The sequence below is a fragment of the Spinacia oleracea genome, chromosome 3 (assembly GCF_020520425.1).
Source record: "Spinacia oleracea cultivar Varoflay chromosome 3, BTI_SOV_V1, whole genome shotgun sequence".
NCBI classification, from domain to species: Eukaryota; Viridiplantae; Streptophyta; class Magnoliopsida; order Caryophyllales; family Amaranthaceae; genus Spinacia; species Spinacia oleracea.
Genome location: NC_079489.1, coordinates 130002585 through 130024720, shown reverse-complemented (window position 1 = coordinate 130024720; position 22136 = coordinate 130002585). Strand labels below are relative to the sequence as shown.

The window sequence follows — 22136 nt, the reverse complement described above, 5'->3', positions numbered from 1 at the left end:
TGGGAGAATGGCTTTAGTTTGTTTACTTTATGTTTACAATTGTAAAGACATTTATTATGCTTTGGATGTTTATCAATAAAAGTTCATTCTTATTTAATTGTTTGGTTTAGTATTAAATAAAATGTCCAAATAACTTGTGTTTTCAAATAGGATTATCGAAAACGTTTTGATAATGGAACCCTATAAAGTGAACTGAAATCACAACTTATTAAGTCCCTAGTCTAAATCACTAAATTGGACATAAGTGATTTATGTGAAGACTAGCATGTAATTAATTGATAGTGCAGTTCCATGGGCTATGGAGACATAGGGATGTCTAATTGATTATATGGATGTATACTTGATGCATTGTGACTTGACCTAACTAGATTCTAAAAGTAGAATCAAACTTCTATATTTAGTGGATTCCTTAGACATGAGTATGTCTTAATAACCACGAGACAATTAGTTTAACTTTGACGCTGTTAAACGCCGCGCCGTAAAAGGAGGTTATAAAGGCAGTGATCAGGTGGGCTAAGAATTGAGTGGGAGTTATGGTCATACAAGAGTGAATAAGTCCTCCTATTTGATAGGAATGGTGTCTGGGCCTCTTGATGAGCGAGAACTGAAAATTGCATGGCCATGCGGAATGGGATTAAAAGTTAATCTTTATTTGAACAGTTCGAACTCGGCGATCAAGAAACTAGAATTTGAGAATAACAGTGTGTTATCAAATTTTGGCATTAAGAGACTTAAGGAATTTAGCATTGCGTTCTTGTCTTCGGACAAGTGGGAGATTGAAGGAATTATGTCCTTAGACATTTCCGGCAATTACTAAATATAAATAGGAATTAATTATGAAGATAATAAGTTAATTATTTTAGTAATCATATTTGCTTGCTAGAGAATAAATGTGATTAGCAGGACAATATTGATTGGACCTACAACTAAAATATATTAATCCTATAAGGTCACACATATAAGCATTAATTGGAATGGGCCCAAAAGGCCCGATGGCAACCGGTCTGTTAAGGGAAGAATGTTGGGCTTTGGTTTTGTGTTAACCTAAAACTCTCACATTATAATAGTTATAATGTCAGGGATTTAAAAATCACGTTCATTCAATATCTGACAAAAGGAAAACACAAAAACCCTAATTCTAATTCTCTAAACGCCGTACATCCCAAACAAAGCAAGAGACAGATTGTGATCGTTCTCTTCCGTACTAGCATACGTGGGATTCAATTCGTGCTTGTGGACCGAGTAGAGGAGCAACAAGTGGGGCTCTAAGATCTTCGAAGCTTGCATACGAACGGGAGAACACGCTTCAAAGGTGATTATTCTTTCGACTTAATCTGATCTATACTATTGTTATGCATGAGATCCTGTGATAGATGTTAGGAAATTGTTTCCTGAAATTCCGCTTTATGCATCTATATGTTCCTACACTATTATTCTCCCACTTGTCAATTTGAAAATATGATTTCTTTCCAAAAAGACACCGTCACGAGCAACGAAAACCTTGTTGTCTGACTTGTTGTAGAAATAATACCCCATAGTTTCTTTTGGATACCCAACAAAGAAACATTTGTCAGATTTATGTTGTAGCTTGTCCGAAATTAATCGCTTGGCATATGCTTCGCAACCCCAAATCTTCAGAAAAGACAACTTTGGAACTTTCCCAGTCCATAATTCGTATGGAGTCTTTTCAACAGCTTTTGACGGAGCACGATTCAGTGTGAGTGCTGCAGTTTGCAATGCATGTCCCCAGAACTGAAAAGGAAGTTCGGCCTGACCCATCATTGACCTGACCATATCGAGTAAGGTCCTGTTTCTTCGTTCCGACACTCCATTCCATTGAGGTGTCCCTGGAGCAGTCAATTCAGAAAGAATACCGCATTCTTTTAGATGGTCATCAAACTCGTGGCTAAGATATTCACCTCCTCGATCCGATCTTAGAGCTTTGATTTTCTTGCCATGTTGATTCTCTACTTCATTTTGAAATTCTCGGAATTTCTCAAACGATTCAGACTTGTGCTTCATTAAGTAAATATATCCATATCTATTGAAGTCGTCCGTGAACGTTATGAAATAGATGAACTCACCTCTAGCTTTCGTACTCATAGGCCCACATACATCCGTATGTATTAGCCCTAGTAGTTCGCTTGCTCTTTCTCCCATCCTTGAGAAAGGTTGCTTTGTCATTTTGCCAAGTAAACAAGATTCGCATTGATCAATCTTCTCTAAGTCGAATGATTCTAGTATTCCTTTCCGTTGAAGTAATTCCATGCGCTTTGTGTTTATGTGGCCTAATCGACAATGCCACAGAAATGTGAGATCCGAATCACCAGTTTTAGCCTTTTTGGTATTTATGTTATAATGTGTTTGCTCGTATCTAGCACACAAAGACCGTTTTCTTGTTGTGCTGAACCATAAAACATTCCTTTCAAAGAAAAAGAACAACTATTGTCTTTAAATTGAAAACTAAAACCTTTAGAATCCAAACTTGAAACGGAAATAATGTTTCTGGTGATACTAGGAACATAGTAACAGTTTTCTAGTTCCAGAACAAAACCACTAGGCAAAGAAATAAAATAAGATCCTACGGCTAATGCAGCAATCCGTGCTCCATTTCCCACGCGTAGATCCATCTCGCCTTTATCAAGCTTTCTACTTCTCCTTGGTCCCTGCGAATTGGAACATAAGTATAAGCCACAACCAGTATCTAATACCCAAGAAGTAGAATTTGCAAGATTACAATGTATAACATATATACCTGAAGGAGAAGCAACGTTTCCGTCCTTCTTCTCTTCCTTTAGTTTGGGGGAAATCTCGCTTGTAATGACCAATTTCATTACAATTGAAGCATTGCGATGTGGAAGGAGAAGCATTCTTCTTCATCTTGCTCTTGGAAGGCGCTAGATGCCCTCCGGGAGTGGACGAAAATGCAGCCTTGCTTTTCTTCCCCTTGCCTACTTTCTTGAATTTAGTGCACCTCACATTCAAAGGGTCTTGATTGAACTTAAGGATTTTCTCGAATTTCACGAGTAATTCCACAAGTTCACAGAATGTGCTCTCTTTCTAATTAAAGAGATAGTGCATCTTGAAACCCTCGTAATCCTTATGAAGAGAATTCAGCACTAGTGCAATAGCTATCGACTCTTTGATGGAACCACCATGTCTCTCGATTGTGAAAAATAATCCAGACATCATATTCACATGACACCGAATTGGTGTGTTTTTGTCCATCTTGACAGAGTAAATGCGCTTTTGTGCCTCTAGAAGTTCGATTTCTAGGCACGACTTGTGTGGGGTAATGAGCTTGAAATTGCTCATTGAATTAGCCAATTCATCGACCCTTTTGCCACCAGTTTGGCACATGGGTTGAAAACCCGCACAACATCTATCCTCGAGGATCCTTAGGAGAGCATGAGGCTCAAAAGTAATGAACCTCCCTCTCCATTTCTCAGGTATAGACTTAAGGATGAACTCCGTGATAAGGTACTTGTGAAGTGCCCAACTTCTGTACTTTTCAGGAGTCATGCCTCGCGCATCATAGCTAGGAAAAGGTTGTTCAATGACATAGTGTATGCCATTAACTTTCAAAACTTCGACAAGTTTCCCTTTCCATTCAAGAAAATTAGTCAAGTCTAACTCGACATCCAGAATTTCAGCTGATATGATTGTTGTTATGTTTGCGACCATTTTGATTACTACAATCGAAAAGAATTTGCAATAAATAACCATTCATAAACTTCAATAACTTTGAAATAAAAGCAAACATGCAATCATTAAAGCTATTAAAAAATTTCATTCATGCAAAAGCAAAAACATGGTCCAAAATGAATGAAACAATTCCAAGACCCCAAAAGTCCTAAATCCTTAAGCAGCTTTAGCATGTCTTAAGTAGTTTAAGATTTTAGGTAAGCAAAACCTATTGCTAGTAATCTCCAAATTACTCTTGGTTTATAAATTAATGCCATAATTTATCCCATTGCCACAACATAATGCCATTGTTGTTTGAGTTGAAACCACAATCAACGTGCTCCTTTAGGACGCCTTACCACCTAAGTCAACTAAAATAGAACCTCGCTTTAGCGTAATCCTACTACCTTAGATCCTTAGATTTTTGTAAGTGCTTGATTTGGAAGGAATTTTTTTTTTTAAACTCAATATTACTTTGGACCTAGTTGTTTCTATGTTGGTTCGATTATTTAGTGAACTTAATCTAATCGAGTCATAGGAAACAACCTATTCATGCAAAGCATACATACATTCATACATTCACGCATAATATATATATATATATATATATATATATATATATATATATATATATATATATATATATATATATATATATATGACCAGGTTCTGGTGAGAACCTACCTTAAGATGAGAACCTCTAATACCCGTTAGATCAAATTAAAATGGACGGTTGAGATACGAAGCTATTAGATAATTGAAGTTTGCTCCATCAAAACGCGGGCATCACTTTCTCTCTCTACTTCACAAAACAACATGTTAATTTCTCTCTGTTCACAACACTATACTTTTCGAATTTCTTCCAATTTCAGGAAATTGTCCCTAAATTAGGTGTAGTTTGTCTTCTTAATCTGCAATTTCACCCGAATTATTCGAAAAGTTGATTCAATCCCGGAGTTCGTCAAACATTGGAATTAAATTCGAAGTTGCTTGTGCTATGCTCAAATTCTTCACACCAATCTGCAAATCAATTAGTAAATCAGGTATTATTCGTGATTTCTTAAGTTTTGTAGTGTTTTTAACTCAAATTAGGTTTAATTACAGCAAATCGCTGCAAGCGAATTTTGTCTGATTTTTATGCGGAATTGGAGCTCTAATTTATGAGGAATTTCTTAATTAGATTATAGGTTGTTAATTTTTTTTACTCATTATTGCGAATGTACTTTGAGTTTGAAGCCTAGAAAGTTGTTGGAATTCAATAATTATTTACTTTTGCGACGATCAGATTATAGTTTCTATCAATTTTTATATTAAATTTGTGAGCTAGACAACACTTTGTTGCGAAATTCCCATACATAAAGGTAGACATTATGAATTTAGTTCAAAGCAAAGGTAATCTGAAATTGCTTGCTGAGAAATTTTGCTTATGTTAAACCGTAGCTGTTGTGTGCAATTATGCCATTGTTTACAGTAGATATAAATTTAATAAAAGTAAACCAGTTAGACTCTAATGTAAATCAGAATATTGGAACCTGTCTGTAATGGATTTACCTCTTCTGGTATAGAAATACAGAGGATAGAAGGGGATTAAGAAGAAGAGGAGTTTAGGGAAGGTGGTTACTGGATAATTAGGACATAAAAAGAAATAATTAGGAGGTGTTGTTGCACTTAGTGATCTCACATGTTATCTAACTCAAAAGTAAAGCAAAAACTGATAAACGTAAATAGAAATGATCCTAAAGTAAACAAAATATGGCCAGGTTCTGGTTGGTGGTTGTCGTAGGTGACTTGAAGCAAGTTAATCAGGTTGACTTTGTGCTATTGGTTTCGATTTCAGTCAAGGTGCTTGCTGGTTGTTGACCTTAGTTGACTAGGGGATGGTGCACGGTCTGTTGTTGGTCTGCAATTGATTTGTGGTTAATTCAACGAGAAAATTTGAAGCAGTTTATACAATAAGTTGTGCCACAGCTTGAATTCTTGTCCTGCCAAAGGTCTCCTTGGCCAAAATTGAACTCAACCTAGTAATTGATAATTTGATATAGTGTTAGGCATGTTACTTGTGAATCATCTCGTAGTCCTTCACAAGTTCAGAGAGCTTAGAAGCCCCCCTAACTGGAGATGAACACAGAAAATTCATGAAAGTAGTGACAGAGAGCTATATACATGAATGTTGAAATCTTAACTAAGATGCTGAATATTTTGCAGCCCATCACAGGGTATGGAGTGTCCATACAAACTCCGGTGCGTTGGGACTCCACCTAGAAACAAAATGGGCCAATGTGTTACCCGCTCTACGAACGTGAGTACATGAAAAGGATTCAAAGCTACTCTTTAATCTACCAATATCCTCATAAAGCAGTACCAAAGGAGAAAATCCGTCTATGCCATTGTTGATTGACCTTACTACGTTTGCTGCATCACATTCCAAGACAACCTTCAAGTATCCGCCCCTACCAGCCAACTGCATCCCAAACTTAGCTGCTGCAAGCCAATTATGCTGGTTTCTTCAACAATTTTGGGCTTAATTGAAGGTTAGGTCTCTAATTTTTGCAAGTGAATTTGCTGGAGGTGTCTCCAAGGCTTCTAGCACTCATTAAATTTCCAGGTCTCTACATTGCATTCTTCTGTTTTGTCGTATGAGTTTTTTTTGTTCTTAAGTTAACTATCTCATTCTATATTACTACCAAATTGCTAGTAATGTTGCTTCAACAAGTACTGTTTTCATTTCCTTCGGATATCTTAATTCTTCTTTAGGTATCTTAAGTTCTGCTAAAGTTAAAAGTTATAAAAGTAGATAGAAATCTAGTAAAAGTAAATCAATTAGACTCCAAAGTATTATTTTGCTCTTATTTTGTAAAGTAGATAGAAAGATTGTAAAAGTAAATCAAATACGTTAAGAAGTAAAATTGTACTTCAGATAAGAGCCTTGCTAGCCATGTAAGAAGTAAAATAAAGTATCTGGGGTGTAGGCTTGTTAGTTGCTGCAAAGGTGTAGTCCTCCAGGGATTGAGTATTATGTGTTTTGTGTAGCTGTGACTCTGTGAGTGTATGTAAACATGCATTTGATAGTTATGAAGTTTGTTTCCCTCATTTGATCTCCTCATGCAGGCTTGTAGTGGAAATGGTGGGAAGTGCCAGTGAATATTACATTTCATTGAATTGAAATACTTGAATTAGGTTTTTAATCAATAAGATTACAATGTTTTAAAGTAAACTAAATTTATGCTAAAGTAAACCAAGTGGCTATAAAAGTAAAGTTACATGTTTAAGAGGTTGTATGACTCGTAAGAATGTGCACATGAGGGTACAGGATGGGGAGGGCCTTCTGGTATGACTGTGTGCATGTGAGGGAGTGTACATGCTCAGTAGAGCCTTCTGGATGGTGTGGCAGTGTGAGTAGTGTGGAACATTAAAGGTAATGCACTTCTATGTGGAACAATAAAGGTAATGCTCTAGGTCTGACTGGAGGGTTTAGGCGCTTACTGCTAAGTTTGCAGTCTCTTTCCGGTGTTGTGACTTGTGATTGACCTGCTGTTGTTGCAGGTCCATTGTTATTTAGGGAAGGGTTGTTGTTTCCGCAGTTCCTAGTTCGGAACTTTGGTCAATGTGATCAGTCAGTTGTGCCATAGTTGACCTCTGTTGTTGACTGTGTCTTTGGTTTGTTTTGTTGCTAGGTCTAGCCCTTTGCTTGCTTGTTTGTTGGTAGGTTTGTCTCCTTTGGTTGTTGGTGTTTTGGTAGATGATTTAACCACTTGTACTCACATTTTTGTCTCTCTAAAAGTAAACTATATTTTTCTAAAAGTAAACTATTTTTTTCTAAAAGTAGATTAAATAATAATGGACTGTTAACTTTTTTCTTAATATGAAGTCCAAACCTATTAGCTCAAATGGGAGAGCAATGTGTCATTGCACATGGATGTAGGTTCAAATCCTACATAGGTTGTTGATGTACATTATTATTCAGAAATATTTAAGAGTAAATAGAAAAGCTCAAAAGGTAAATAATATTAACTTAATAGTAAATTAAAAAACCGGAAAAGTAAATAGAAAATCTCAAAAGCATAAGTACAATCAAATGGAAAAAGACATTCTAGGTCCTTTCCTTTTAAGAAAGGAGTATACGTACAATATTAACTTAAAGTAAATTATATTAACTCAAAAGTAAATATTATTAACTCAGAAGTAAATATTATTAACTTCCAAGTAAATTAGAAAAAAGTCGAAACTAATATGAGAGTCTCATATGTGCAATCAAAAGGTCTGGAGCGAAAAATGAGCATAGAAACTCCAGTTTGACTTTCATGTTGCTACAAGATTATCCAAATTATAAGAAAGAATATGAAGGTCAGAGTAAAGGTTTTACATTTAGAAGTAAATAAAATAAGAAAAAAAAGGTAAAGATGAACCTACGTGGGATTCGAACTCACATTTTTGCGCATTTGCGCAACGCTCTATCCATTGAGCTAGTAGGCTAGTGTTATATGACCACAGAGAAAGAATAATTAGAATGCAATCAAATACTTATAAATAACTCGTAAAAGTAAAAGGATATCAAAAAACAACAAGCATCAGTAAAACAACATTCAACTTAGAAAGCCCACCAGAGCGCCCTGTCTTCAAACCTGACCATATCCCAGAAAACCACCCATCTTCGGACCACCAACAAACAGCAAAACAGCCTCATCATAGAAACATCATTCGTTCATACAGCAGGTTGCACCAGATCATCACTTCCACGCTAGCAGCACAGACTTGCTAAGTAACTTGTACTAACAACATAACAACGACAAAATAAGGCAATAGGAACAAGAAAGACAAAGGCAGCCAAACAAAACCACCATATATTGACCAGCAGAATAGTAAACTCATGTCACCTGCAATTCAGCAGCCAACAATGTCCACCAATATATTACAGCTTTGGCAGGCTCTCTATTAGCCCAGAACAATGAGAATGGTAGCTCAAAATTACACATCTAATGTTTGCAGACTTGTCATTGAGTATAATTTCTTGTATGGTGCCCCATCACCAAGATGTGTGAACACACGCACCGAACAATCTGGAAATATTAAACTCAACCTTTCTGAAACAAGAACAAAATTATAGGCATCAGGGAGCCACGTTCTGGTTTGCTAGTTTTCTAGGTCTGCTGGCAGTAGCTAGTTGCTAGCTTGCTGCAGGCATGCAGAATGTTTCACTGTAATTCTCAAAATAAAAAAAGTAAATGTTTTCCTATTAAAAGTAAATGAAACAATAGAAAAAGTAAATAAAAGTAGAAACTAATTGAACACACAACTAAACTCCAATAAAGAGTCTCGTCAAAAACTTAATTTTTTTTTTAAAAAAAAACCAACACAAAACAAATTACAAACTACTTTTCAAACGATTTAACCTGTCGAAATCACTACATACTTCAAGATATGATACATCAAAAAGCTAGGCAAGAATCAAACAAAAACAAAAATAACAGATAAGAACTGAACAGAAGCAGACATCAACAACCAGAAGAAAAAAACCCTGAACTGACCTGCTACAAAATATAACTTTGAACTGTTGACTTCAGCTCCAAACATTCTGCATCAGGTCTACAACAACTAGCTATTGCAAACAGGCCAACACAACCAGCAAAATGGAATGCGGGTGTCTAGCTGGTTAGAATAAAGGCTGCATCTACATATCTGAAACTAACCGTGCAAACAAGACTGCTACAGCAACGAGAAGAACATAAAAAACTCAAAAGTAAATTAAAAAAACTCAAAAGTAAATTAAAAAAACTCAAAAGTAAGTTAAAAATCTCAAGAAGTATACCTACAACATAGAAACTCCTATGAAGGTCAAAGTAGAGGTTTTCAAAATAAAAGTAAATAAAAGAATACAAAAAAGTAAAAAGGAACCTACATGGGATTCGAACTCATATATTTGTGCATTCGAACAATGCTCTCCCTATTGAGCTAGTAGGATTGTGTTATTCATTGTGTTTCTCTTCTCCCTTGGCCAAGACATAAACAAGAAAGAAAAAGTCGTTGAGAAGCAAAAGTCAACTAGTCAACTTTGATAATAAGCTGACTCTGAGTCTCTGACCAGAACTACTAACACATAATGCCAAAAAAATTGATCAATGCTACTGTAAGCTACTGCTAGGATAAAACGCACCCCAAGTAACCAAACATTCACAAGACCCAACATAATAAACTACTGCCTTTTATGTAAATTGACAACAGTTGGGCAATTTATATCTAGGATAGAGGAACTGCAGGTGCATCAGGAAAAAACGTCGAAATCACTACATACTTCAAGATATGATACATCAAAAAGCTAGGCAAGAATCAAACAAAAACAACAAAGTCAACTTTGGCCAACAAAGGCCAAAATGACACAAACAACCCCAAATAAAACCACTAAGCATCAAGCAACACCCTGCTTGAAATGCCCAGCAGAATTACAGCACCAACAACGTAGCAGCATAGCAAAGGCGAAACTCAACTAAGGGCCAAGTTCACCAGTGCAGACCTAGTCAGTTACCAACTATCTGATTATACATACATCAACAACACAACAACTGGTGTTTTTCCTAAGATCATAGCCCGCAATCTTCAATTCCAAACTGCAGGAAATATCACTTGTGATAAATAGCATACAATATCACACTGTCTAAACAAAAGAAACACGACTAATAAACTACAAATAGAACAACAATAGTTCAGTAAAAAAAACAAAACAAAACGAGACTACTGATTCACTTCTTTGATTAAATATAAAGCAGCCTGCACACACTTACCTAGTAGCACAAAACCAGCTAACCACTCGATTAGCTCATGATTGGATAAATAATGGATCAGTAGGTCCTAATCATCATTTTCTACAAAAAAAATTTGATTACTAAAATTTGAAAATCCCTAATTTTACTAATCAAATCGCAAATTAAAAGGATGAAACAAAGAATTCTTGAAACCCTAACTTCAACAATTGCAAAGGAATCAAAATAGCGATAAATGAAACAAAATTGAAAAATTGAATACGTACCTGACGAATTGATCGAAAGAGAATAATCGCAAAGAAGGTGAAGGAATTAGAAGAATCGAAAATGTAAAGACATTATCAGCAAAATTAAACACAATCTAATCAAAAGTAAACACAACATCGACATAATGTAAACATAAGAGCAGAAAAATTAAACACATAATCAACAAACGAGAAAACCTAATTTAACTTGTACGAAAAAAAAAATCAGAAGAAGAATCACCTGGGCAACAAAAGCAATTGAAAAACAAAACCCAGAATCGAAGGTAGAACAATATCTTTGAAGTTAGAAGAAGAGAGTATGAGAGAGAGAGGGGGAGAGAGCGTTCACAGGAGAGGAGGGAGGAAGAGAGAGAAATAAATTATGAAAATTGGGGGAGTGGGGGAGGGTCATTCAACGCGGGTAAATTACTAACTGTGAGGGGGTCGAAAAAGCACGAGGCTAATGTGTGACCTCGTCCCTCGTGGGTGTGACGATTCTTTTTATTCAATCAAGTGTAATTGGATTTCCTGTGAGTTTACACCCAATTGACTAGTAATATAGGAGTCGCCATTCAGTTTTTAGCGACAATGAGAAAAACTGATAAAATCCGGTTATCGTGACATAAAGGGAGTGCAATTATGTTTGACCACGACGGCCGTAGGTTCCCTTATGATCCCTGGTGTGGGGATCTCTCAACATACACCCGCAAGGTAGAGATTTAGGGTTCGGGGGACTGTAACTACCGAGAGGAGTACTTCGCTCGTTGATAACTCCAGAGGCAGGATATTCTTACTAGCTCAACATAAATAATTGAAGGGACATGCGTTAACTATTAAACTAATCTGAGTTGATTTTAGCAATATGCAATATATAATACTAGATCAATCATGATTATCTGATTTAAATAGTATTAAGGGACCTAGCATGATAATTCAGTTTCCAGAAAATATTATATTTGTTAGGCGTGATAGAACAATCAGATTTAGTTAGTTTAACAGTTCATAAAAAGGGGCGAGGAAAGCAGTTAAATCATCGAAAAGGGACACATTACGATGCACCCTTGAGAGGTGCGTCACGGTTCTCAGAAAACTAACCACTTTGACTTTGCTATTTCTCCTTTTTATTTAACGAATCTCAAATTATGGGACAGGATACGTTCTGTTCGATTTATGGATCGATTGCGACAGAACGCGTGAACAGTTTCGCAGCGTGAGGCTTAGGCTAAGGGTTGGAGTCAATACTCAGAATATAATTGTGTGTTGTGTGTCCTTTCACGTCGAATTTGGGGCTGTATTTATAGGGAAGAGTTCGTGGAAAGATAGAATTGCAGAGTCCTAATCCCCAAAGAATTAGGAAAAAACACGTACCCAGGTATTTTCAGCGCCCAGGCCTGGGCGCCGAAGATTTCGGCGCCCAGAGTCAGGCGTTGAAAATAGGGTCTGGGCTGTTTTCTTAGTCAGATTCGGATTCCTGAAATCCGTAGTGTTTGAGACTTAATCGATTCTTTTAGTGCGTATCAATTTCATGACGGAATGCGTCTGGGCCCGTTACGAACTCTAGGCTCGTTAGGATTTTAATTAATACGTAACTCTTATTTCCGAATCATATTAGGAATAGGATTCTCGCAGTTTTCTATCTCATTTAGGATTTATGTCGGAATGCAACACCTAATTCTGACATGTTTCTATCTTTTATGACTTGCCACTTTTAGAAGCTACCCTTTACGGCAGTTACTATTTTTAGCAGGTTTCCATAAATAGCAGTTTTCTATAAATATCAGGTTTTGGGTGAAATGAAAAGGGGAATTGAGATTCGGTTATTTTATAGGAGATGCGTTGTCAAGTGGAGATTTACGCTTTCATCATCGAACCTTTCCCTTTCGGGAATGGGGACAAAAGTAGGTGTCTACAGTTAGCCCCCACTTTGACTGAGTGTTGGAGTAAGACGATGGTCAAAGTACTAGACGGAGTGCGTCACACAAGCTATGGTGTATGTGACCTGTTTTGCGAGGGTCTCACGAGCCCCCGAGTGATAACATTTGACTTAAGGGTCATCACTTGAAATGTCGACATATCCCTCACGTGTCATTGGGATTTGTCAACTGATAGTATAGAAACTTCCTCACTTTGTCATTGGAAGGATCTAAAGGTACGTAGAAACTCCCTCACTTTGTCATTGGGAGTAGCTACAGATGTTCTCGAAATCAAAACTATAAAGTGTAATTGGGCCTGGCCAAGCCCAATCACGAGGTAAAAATGTTTTTAAAGATTCTCATTTTCAGGGCTAGCTAAACGAGAAAACCCCCTTGTTTTTATGGGACGTAAAACGAAGGAAAATCCAGCACATCGCTCTTTTTTGGAAAAAACGGAAAACCAATCCTTTTAATTTTTGGAAAAAGGGAAAACCAGAAAAAAGTTATCGCTGCAGCGACTAAGGACCTGCGCGGTTAGTGACGCAGACCCCGCCGACTAAAGATGGCGAGCCTGTCCGCTAAGGCTGGACACACCGTCCGATAGAAGTGGACGAATCTGCTTTTGAAATTTGAAAATAAGGACCTACGCGGTTTGTGACGTAGACCCCGCCGGCTAAAGATGGCGAACCTGTCCGCTAAGGGTGGACACCCCGTCCGATAGAAGTGGACGAATCTATTTTGAAATTTGTTTTGTGTTTTTGAAAATAAGGACCTACGTGGTTTGTGACGTAGACCCCGCCGGCTGAAGATGGCGAGCCTATTTTAAATTTGAAGACTTTATTTTTTCGAAAACCGAGGACCTGCGCGGCTAGTGACGCAGACCCCGCCCGCTAAAGGTGGGCGAGCCCTCTCCACTAAGGGTGGATGCCCCGCTCGCTGGAGGTGAGCGAACCTGAATTCGTCTTTTTGATTTGGGATTCGCGTGCCGCGGTCTCGCCAACTGAAGATGGGCAAGTTCCTATTTCTTTGGTTTTTTGTGATTTCTTTTGAGAATTTTTTTTTATCCATTCTTGCAAGAGCGAATTCTTTCGAGGGATGCTCGAATTTAGTTGTAACCTGAACGTGGGCTGACAACGTGTTCAGACGGACCTTTGTCTTGCGACCGTCTGGTTTCGTGGTTTGAGCTAGTCTTTACGGCTCAATTTTGCCACTACTTGGTCTTTGATCAGAGGACTGTGCACAAGTGTCAATGACGACCTTTCCCTGAGGTCGAACCTGTTGTTTTTTTTTTGAGATATCCAAACATGATATGGTGTATGGCGCAGTCCGGGAATGCGATTTTGATCGCGCGCTCCTTGTTGGAGTATATATATTTTTTCCCGAGCCCCCAAGCATTGGGGCTCGTCGGTCGTTCTTCGCATCTTGTAATCATGTTTGGGGTCATGCTCGTATGTGCGAGCGACCTTTTATAGTAGTGTGCTACTTTAGCGAAGCCGTGGAGTGCGACTTTAGTTTTCAGGCGACATCCAGTTTTAGCTTGGCCCGGATTAATCCTTCGACAGACAATCATTTTTTATTTGGAAAACCAACGACTTAACGATACACATTTTTGGTGTTTCGAAGAATGACCATGATATTTAACTTTTTTTTTTTTTTTTTGAAAAGTGTACATAAGCATTTTCAGAGACGAGTCTAAGTTTCGACCAAGTTTTAGTGTTTATATTTGCTTATTTGGGAGCTAAAGGTGCTTTGGGCTAGATCCTACTTGCAATAGGGCCTCGTGTTTAGCAACACGGTTTTAAGTCCTTTCCTGTTCCGTGTTTTGGGAAATCTGGGCCTTGGGCTGCATTTTCAGCGCCCAAGGCCAGGCGTTAAACATTTCGGCGCCCAGCCGTGGCGCTGAAAGTCTTTTCCTGGTGATATTTGACTTTCGGATTTCCTAACACGTTTCCAAATGGGATCAGGATGTCACTGGGTGCGTCCAGCTATATATAGGGGCTAGATACGTCCCTATTTTCCACCACTCTCAAATTCTTTCTCTCTTTTTTGTTGTGTTTTAATTACTCATTGCTTTTGCCATGTCGATCCCTACTTTCTCACTCCAACGGACTGTTAGGCGTTGGCTACGGGCCCTTACTCCCACAGAAAAGGCTTTGTTAAAAGAATACCACTTAGAGGCACTTTTAGGCTTACAACAAATTAATATTGATTATAACTTTCTGCATGCTGCCCTAAGCTTTGGGACTCCGATCATCATGTTTTTGCCTTTCGGGGCAACGAAATATGTCCTTTGCCCGATGAATTTGCTGCGATCCTTGGTTATCCTACTAATGCTACTCTTGTTACCCCTGGCACTATTGAAGAGGGTAAAACAACCATAAGGGCTTTCCTAGGACTAGATGATAACATGTTTGCTGAAATTGTTGTACATGATAAGGTTAACTTGGCAAAACTTGTAAAACATCACTTTAGGCCTAGTAAGAATATGACCGAACAGAATTTGAATATTCGAGCCCTTGTATTTTGCTTGTTGAATCACTATTTGCTATCGAATAACAATGGTGAGTTCGGTGACATAAGGTTGATCCCCTTGATTAGCCAGATGGAAAGTTGCTATTCTATCATGCCGTTGGTTGTTGCCGAGACTTTGCTGAGTGCGGATGAGCTGAAGAAGGATGCCAAATCTGAACATTTTAAGGGAAGCCCCCTATTACTGCAGGTAATCAATTTTCTTCTTTGCGCACGCATACGCCACTTTTGCATATTTTTTTTTTGCCTGGGGCTGAGTTTCAACGCCCAGGGCTGGGCGCTGGAGTTTTCGGCGCCTGGTCCTGGGCGTTGAAACTGCGCCCCAGGGACCGTTTTTTTTCATTCTTTTGATTCGATTGTACCTGTTTTCGCAGATTTGGCTTGCGGAACGGCTTAGACTTTTGGAAGCTCCTGCCGATCCTAAACATTATCGCCCTATAGCCTTGGGTAACCGAAAATACTTGCACCAAGGCCAGGACGAGGCCGAATGGACCTCCTTTTTTACTTATGGCATTTGTTCTATTAAGTGGGTGGTACCATGGTGGGGTTTGACTACTATGACAGGGGGTTCTGATGTATCGGTTTATGTTTCTTTGTTGGGGCTATCTCGTCCCATTTATATTTTCCCTTACCGAGTCATGCGTCAATATGGTTTAAGGCAGACTATCCCCTTTTCTGATACGGTACCACCTAAGGTAGCGGCCTTTTCACAAACACGGGTCCTAGCGTGGGCTAAGTACTATGATGGTCTCCCGCGTTGGGCCGTAGCTACAATGGCTTTGTGGGTCTTTCTGAAAACTACAAGTTGTGGATGAGCTCCGATGATAAAGATGTGAGGACCGAGGCTCGAAATGGGGAGCCGGCTGAGCTTTTGATACCTCGTATTCGTGTTAAGTATGAGGGTCCTGATTCTGCCAAACCTCGTACCTATAGTATTTAGACTGTGAAAGCTCGTCCTGATCGAAAGCGAAAGGAAGTTCCTCCCCGTTCCAGTTTCAGGCCTAAAAAGATGCCTAACATGAAGGGGTCTGCTGTTGTTAAAAGAAATGCAAGCTCTCGCGGAGATCGTCGCCGGAACAATGTATGGGTTAGGAAGGCTCAGCCGCCTGTAGAAACAGTGGCTAGTCTAATTGATGATAATAATCCTTCTCCCACCATTGTCTGTGCCCTTGAGGCTGAGCGGGCTATAACTGAGAATGTTTCTGAAGCCTTGGCATCTTTGGAAGTTAGTGTCCAGGAGCCGGTTCTTATGGAGATTGATATTGGGGCAGTGCAGAAGAGTGTGGGGGTGGATCCTGCGAACATTGCCCTCTACAAGACTTTATTTGATGATCCGGAAGAACTAGAGTAGTGTAGTTCTTGCTAGGGTGTAGGTGCCCTTTATTTATTTCAGTTGTGTTTGTTTTTATTCCTAGCACTTTGTTTTCCTTCTTATTATTTCTCAATAAAGGCGTATTTTTATTTTTCATTTTCATTTATTTTTGTTTCTCCTCTTTTTATGTATTTTATATGTCTAACACTTTTTGCACAAAGAATATTTGTTTTTTTTTATTGGACCGAATCCTTGGTAAGGATTGCCTACGTATCTTGTCAGAATCAGGTCGCGCGTAGTTCTAGCTTTAGAATAAGTTCTAGTATGCCGGATTTCGGTAGATATGCCCTGAGGTGGAAACATATTACTTAATCGGTCAAATGAGTGAAGTATTATCATTATTTTCATCTGCCGCTTTTTTTTGCCATAAGTCGCGTAAAATATGAAATTCGAAATTCGACTAATTTGTATGGCTATATTCTTGGTTGGTAAGCCTATTTGGATACGTACTGTACCCCCCAAGTGTTCGTTATTTTTCCGTTGTGTGCGGATAAAATGACGAGCACTTCTGAAAAGAAAATTTTTGTCAGGCAGAGAGTTTCAACGCCCAGGCTGGGGCGTCAGAAATTTCGGCGCCCAGCCCTGGGCGCTGAAAATGACTTGGGCAGTCAATTTTTGACGCATTGCTTCACATGTTCTTGCATTTATTTCCTTTTTTGTGCCTTGATTTTTTTTTTTGCTCGTATTTAAAGCCAATTTTGAGGCTATTTTGGAGGCTTTTTGACTGTTAGCGTGAAATGCGTTTTTGTCCGGATTGATTTTTTCTATTCGTGACCCGAAACAGTTTTGAAAATGGGGTTAGGGTACGGAAGTTATGAAGATCTTTGTATAGGCTTTTGAGGTGGGTTGAAGTGCGTGTTTGTTAGTGAAGGGTATGATGGAATCTATGTTTTATGAATCTGTTTTTTGGTAACATTTGCATTGTTTTGGATTTTGATTTCCTTTGATTTTGGGTTGCATGGATTGACTCTTATGATGACACTGGTTGGCTTTTTAGGTTTTGGGGATATGAATGGGATAGTGTGGTTTATCTTGTGGGTTTCGGGAATTGGTTCCCATAGCACTATTTCAAAACCGAGTGGGCTTTGTTTGTTGGGCCTGGAGTGGGCCGTCTCTTTATTTTTGTATTTTTCAAGTACATTTGGTGTTTATTTAGTGTTAGAATAAAAATTTTAGGAGAAATATTACGCCTTTATTGATTCGGAAAGTAAGGAAAACACACTGAAATAAAACTGACCTATATTCTAAGGGGCCTTAGGACCATCTAAAGTCTCTATTTTTTTTTTTTTTTTACCAATCTAAAGAACTACTAGGCGCTTTTTACTAATGGTGCTCTATGTGGCTCAAGCCTGGGGTTTAGTCTCATAAAACTTCGGTCCTTCACCGGTACTCATCTTGAATTCCATTCCTTTTGCATTGACCCACTGATATGTCTTCACCCATCCGTTCTCGACCTCTTCTAGTATTGATGCAAGAGAGATTAACCGGGTTGGATCGAAACCTTCATCTTGTAAAGCTAGGGTAGTCATCAGAGTCTCGTTCTCCATAGGTCTCGATTCGTTAAACAATGTCCATAGAGCCTGGTTGTCCAATATTTCAGCTGTTTTAGTCTTGGTGAGGTTGGGTGCCTCATCCAAGGTGTGGCAGTCATGGAAAATTTCAAATCCGGGTTTTAGCAAGCCATCCTGAACGAAGGGTTCAGGGAAATCGCAGCATGGGTGTTCTTCTCCTTCCCGAACGAACATCCCGTTAAGGGTCCTTTGATACGGGGGAAGGAGGGTGGTTTGTTTGGCTTTGTTAAGGCGTAGCCTAGACAGGCGGTCAACAATATCTTCCTCCGTTGGTTCATAGCCTAAGCCAAAGGGAGTAGATTTGTGGGGAAAAGGATGGAATGTGTATTCCTTCTTCCTTATGCCCAATGGGGTTCCTGGGAAATAACCTTGAGCTAACAACATTCTAGGGATGACTCGGGATGCATGCGGGTCTAGAAATGCTGGGTCGAAATCTTCGATGAACTGGATTGTTTCTTCCATTTGAAACCCGTAAAGGTCGTCTGCAGTTTCGGCCGTTCCAACCATAGTGCAACTGACGTCGAGAGGAGGGGCGCGGATTTCTAGTATTACCCCGTTATGGTTAAGTTTAACCATTTGGTGCAAGGTAGAAGCCACACCTCCTACCATTTGGTGAACTTTTCTGGTAGTTTTCCAGGAAAAGGTTCAGGATCGAGGGAGAAGTATTTGCTCCCCATGGTATGCTGTAGGACCATTTTTTCAATCCTCTTCTCGTTATCGAGGTCATTTTTGGCTTGCGCAGCCGCTAGAGCTTCATTTTCCATTTTCAGTTGGCCCATGAGTCGGGTCATTTAAGCCATCTGCTCTTGCAAATCTTTGATGGACATGTTTGAAGGTGCGAATCGAGGTTGGGGAAGCGGAGATCCTTGAAATGAGGGATGACGGACAGAGCTTGGAGTCACTAAACCTGATGTTGGTGATGTATCTTCGAGACGCACTAACCGTTGATTCCCTGATCGGCACCAAGTGGCAGGACCAGTCCTAGGCATAAGATAAGCTAAAGTTTAGGTTCCCAAAGTTTCAAGCATTACTTAGTCTAGACTTCGACTCTCTAAATTGGTTTTTCACTCTTCCTTTTGTCGGTACACTTTTTGGTTTTTTTTTTTATTTTGGTCATTCTTTGGATTTTCGAAACACTTGCCCGTGTGACATTCATAGTCATTAGCATGTTCGGTTCTGGTGCCGAGCATTGTCGTCGTAGGAGGCCTAACAACGACACAAAGAGTTATTAACTTTTTCACGAGTCGCTTTTGAAATCGAGTGCTTTCCTTACGCCCTCGTAGCAATTCTTTTTATGAACATTTTTTGCGCTACGTATTTTCCTTTCGCGCGGGCACCGAGGCTGCTGCGCCTGACCAGAAGGCCAAGCAGCAACTTCAGCGCCCAGCGAGGGGCGTGAGAAATTCTGGCGCCCAGACAGGGGCGTTGAAAATGCGTCCCTGGCTGGTTCTCGTTTTCTGTCTTCTGTTTATGCGACTTCGATTTGCGTGCTTGCCTAATAACGTCCTTTACCCGTAGCAGCGTTTGTGGGATTCGTTACAGGCCATCCCGAGCGTCGCTTATTTTTGTGGCGACCATTCGGGTTTGCGGAACACATGTTTCGGTATAAATCCTTGGCAAATTAGTCTATGAATGTTTGGGGGATTTTTAAGGTCGTTGGTTTTCTAGGATAGTTTGTCACACACAATCACATATTTCGCTACACATAACTACATTACAAACATGGATTTGAAAATTAAATATGTCATGTAGTTTATGATAGGCTTCTATGGGTAGTTTATTTGCGCCTGGCTTGGTACCGCTTCTATCGTAGATCCAACACATGCCCCGGTCGAGGTAGTGTCTTCAACAGACGAATTTCGCCCAAGAGGCCAACCCGCAAGTGCAAGCCAAGGGGGCATGCAGGCGAGAGGGACCTAATGAGCGAGCGATTGGGTTCGGGATAGGTGTACTACCTGCACAAGTACCGAGTGGGCAACATGCGCAGCGTATGCACCCCCCTATTGGCGGAAAAAGGTATCCTTAGTCCCAACTCCCGAGGGAGCCGAGATTCGTTATGCGGTTCTGCCCGTTCACATTAATATGCTGATCTTCAGGTTGTCCCAACTTGATGGGGAAATAAACGCGGGGTAGGATCGTTTCACCCTTAGGCTATTTTGATTACCTACAAGCACGAGTATTTCCTTCACTATCCCCAGTGGAGTCGCCACTGTGAGGGGGTCGAAAAAGCACGAGGCTAATGCGTGACCTCGTCCCTCGTGGGTGGGACGATTCTTTTTATTCAATCAAGTGTAATTGGATTTCCTGTGAGTTTACACCCAATTGACTAGTAATATAGGAGTCGCCATTCAGTTTTTAACGACAATGAGAAAAACTGACAAAACCCGGTTATCGTGACATAAAGGGAGTGCAATTATGTTTGACCACGACGGCCGTAGGTTCCCTTGTGATCCCTGGTGTGGGGATCTCTCAACATACACCCGCAAGGTAGAGATTGAGGGTTCGGGCGACTGTAACTACCGAGAGGAGTACTTCGCTCGTCTATAACTCCAGAGGCAGGATATCCTTACTAGCTCAGCATAAATAATTGAAGGGACATGCGTTAACTATTAAACTAATCTGAGTTGATTTTAGCAATATGCAACATATAATACTAGATCGATCGTGATTATCTGATTTAAATAGTATTAAGGGACCTAGCATGATAATCCAGTTTCCCGAAAATATTATATTTGTTAGGCGTGATAGAACAATCAGATTTAGTTAGTTTAACAGTTCATAAAAAGGGGCGAGGAAAGCAGTTAAATCATCGAAAAGGGACACATTACGACGCACCCTTGAGAGGTGCGTCACGGTTCTCAGAAAACTAACCACTTTGACTTTGCTATTTCTCCTTTTTATTTAACGAATCTCAAATTATGGGACAGGATACGTTCTGTTCGATTTATGGATCGATTGCGACAGAACGCGTGAACAGTTTCGCAGCGTGAGGCTTAGGTTAAGGGTTGGAGTCAATACTCAGAATATTATTGTATAAATAAATGGTGATCTAGTATGGCCTAAAACATCTTGTCTTGAAGCATCCAATCTTCATCACCTCCTTGTTAGCTTGGCATCGTCTTGAATGTTCGTTCAAATGCTAACTTAAAGTTCTAAACTTAGAAATACTTGAAAATAATAAAATTACATCAAAATTTCCATGGTACGCAGACCATATTTAAAACTTTACATTCAAAGATAGAACGGTACGCAGACCATATTTAACTATCCTAAATGGCCATACTAGTCACTTTGGAGTACCTGCATTACATAAAATATACATTCTATGCATTCACCCATTCGTGTGCTAAAACGAATGGCCCATATAAATATGCAAGTATTTACGTGAATTAATTAAAATTCACGTTCACATAAACGCGTCTTAAAAGATTAATCAATTTCCAAATTATTAATCCTTAGACTTTATTCTAATTAAAATCGAATTTAATTAAAATAATGCGACCTACGAAAATAATTAAAAAATAATTATTTCATTTTAATTTCATTTAATGGCTCCCACTCAAACCAATAATTATTCCGAATAATTAATTATGAAATATTAAATTAAAACTCGCGGCCCGGCCCAAGCAAATAAAATATTAAATTAAATATCCCGTTAGCCCAAATTAATGCAAATATACGAAGCCCAATGAAATAAACAGTTTTCAATGAAAAAAGTCCAAGTGCATAGTTGGGCTAGGCTTGCGCCCAGCCCATAGCCCTTGCGTGTGGCCTACGAGGCGCACGAGCAAGCTCGCACACCCCGCAGCCTGGCGCGCGCGCGTGCCCACAGCTCGTCGCTGCCCTGCGCTGCGTCGTTGTGCCATCGCTGCGCTGGACGTCGCATGGCCTTGTGCCTTGCTTCGTCGCAGCACCCGCAAGCATCGCTTGCCCTTTCCTCGCCCAGGGCGCACGAGGCACGCAGCACGCTTGTTGCTGCCCGTGTCGCTGCGGCTCGGCTCTCGTACAGCAGCCCGCATGGCCTTGCGAGCCATACGTCCAACACACATCATGTTCGTGCCTATGGT

General features: G+C 39.6%; 1 long non-coding RNA gene across 16 annotated transcripts; it reads right to left on the bottom strand.

The window, feature by feature from the left end:
- Positions 1-4401: 4401 nt before the first annotated feature.
- Positions 4402-11067, bottom strand: LOC110775246 (uncharacterized). 16 transcript variants are annotated; one of them, XR_008931040.1, is made up of 5 exons: positions 9210-11059; positions 8559-8765; positions 8286-8453; positions 8095-8155; positions 4402-4704 (listed from the first exon to the last, which is right to left on the bottom strand). It is a non-coding gene; the product is annotated as an uncharacterized lncRNA (long non-coding RNA). The 16 variants fall into 16 exon arrangements; XR_008931038.1 differs by lacking the exon at positions 4402-4704 and having other exon boundaries at positions 7958-8453; positions 9210-10286; positions 10461-10541; positions 10926-11067; XR_008931042.1 differs by lacking the exon at positions 4402-4704 and having other exon boundaries at positions 7958-8453; positions 9210-9671; positions 10461-10541; positions 10926-11067.
- Positions 11068-22136: the final 11069 nt, after the last annotated feature.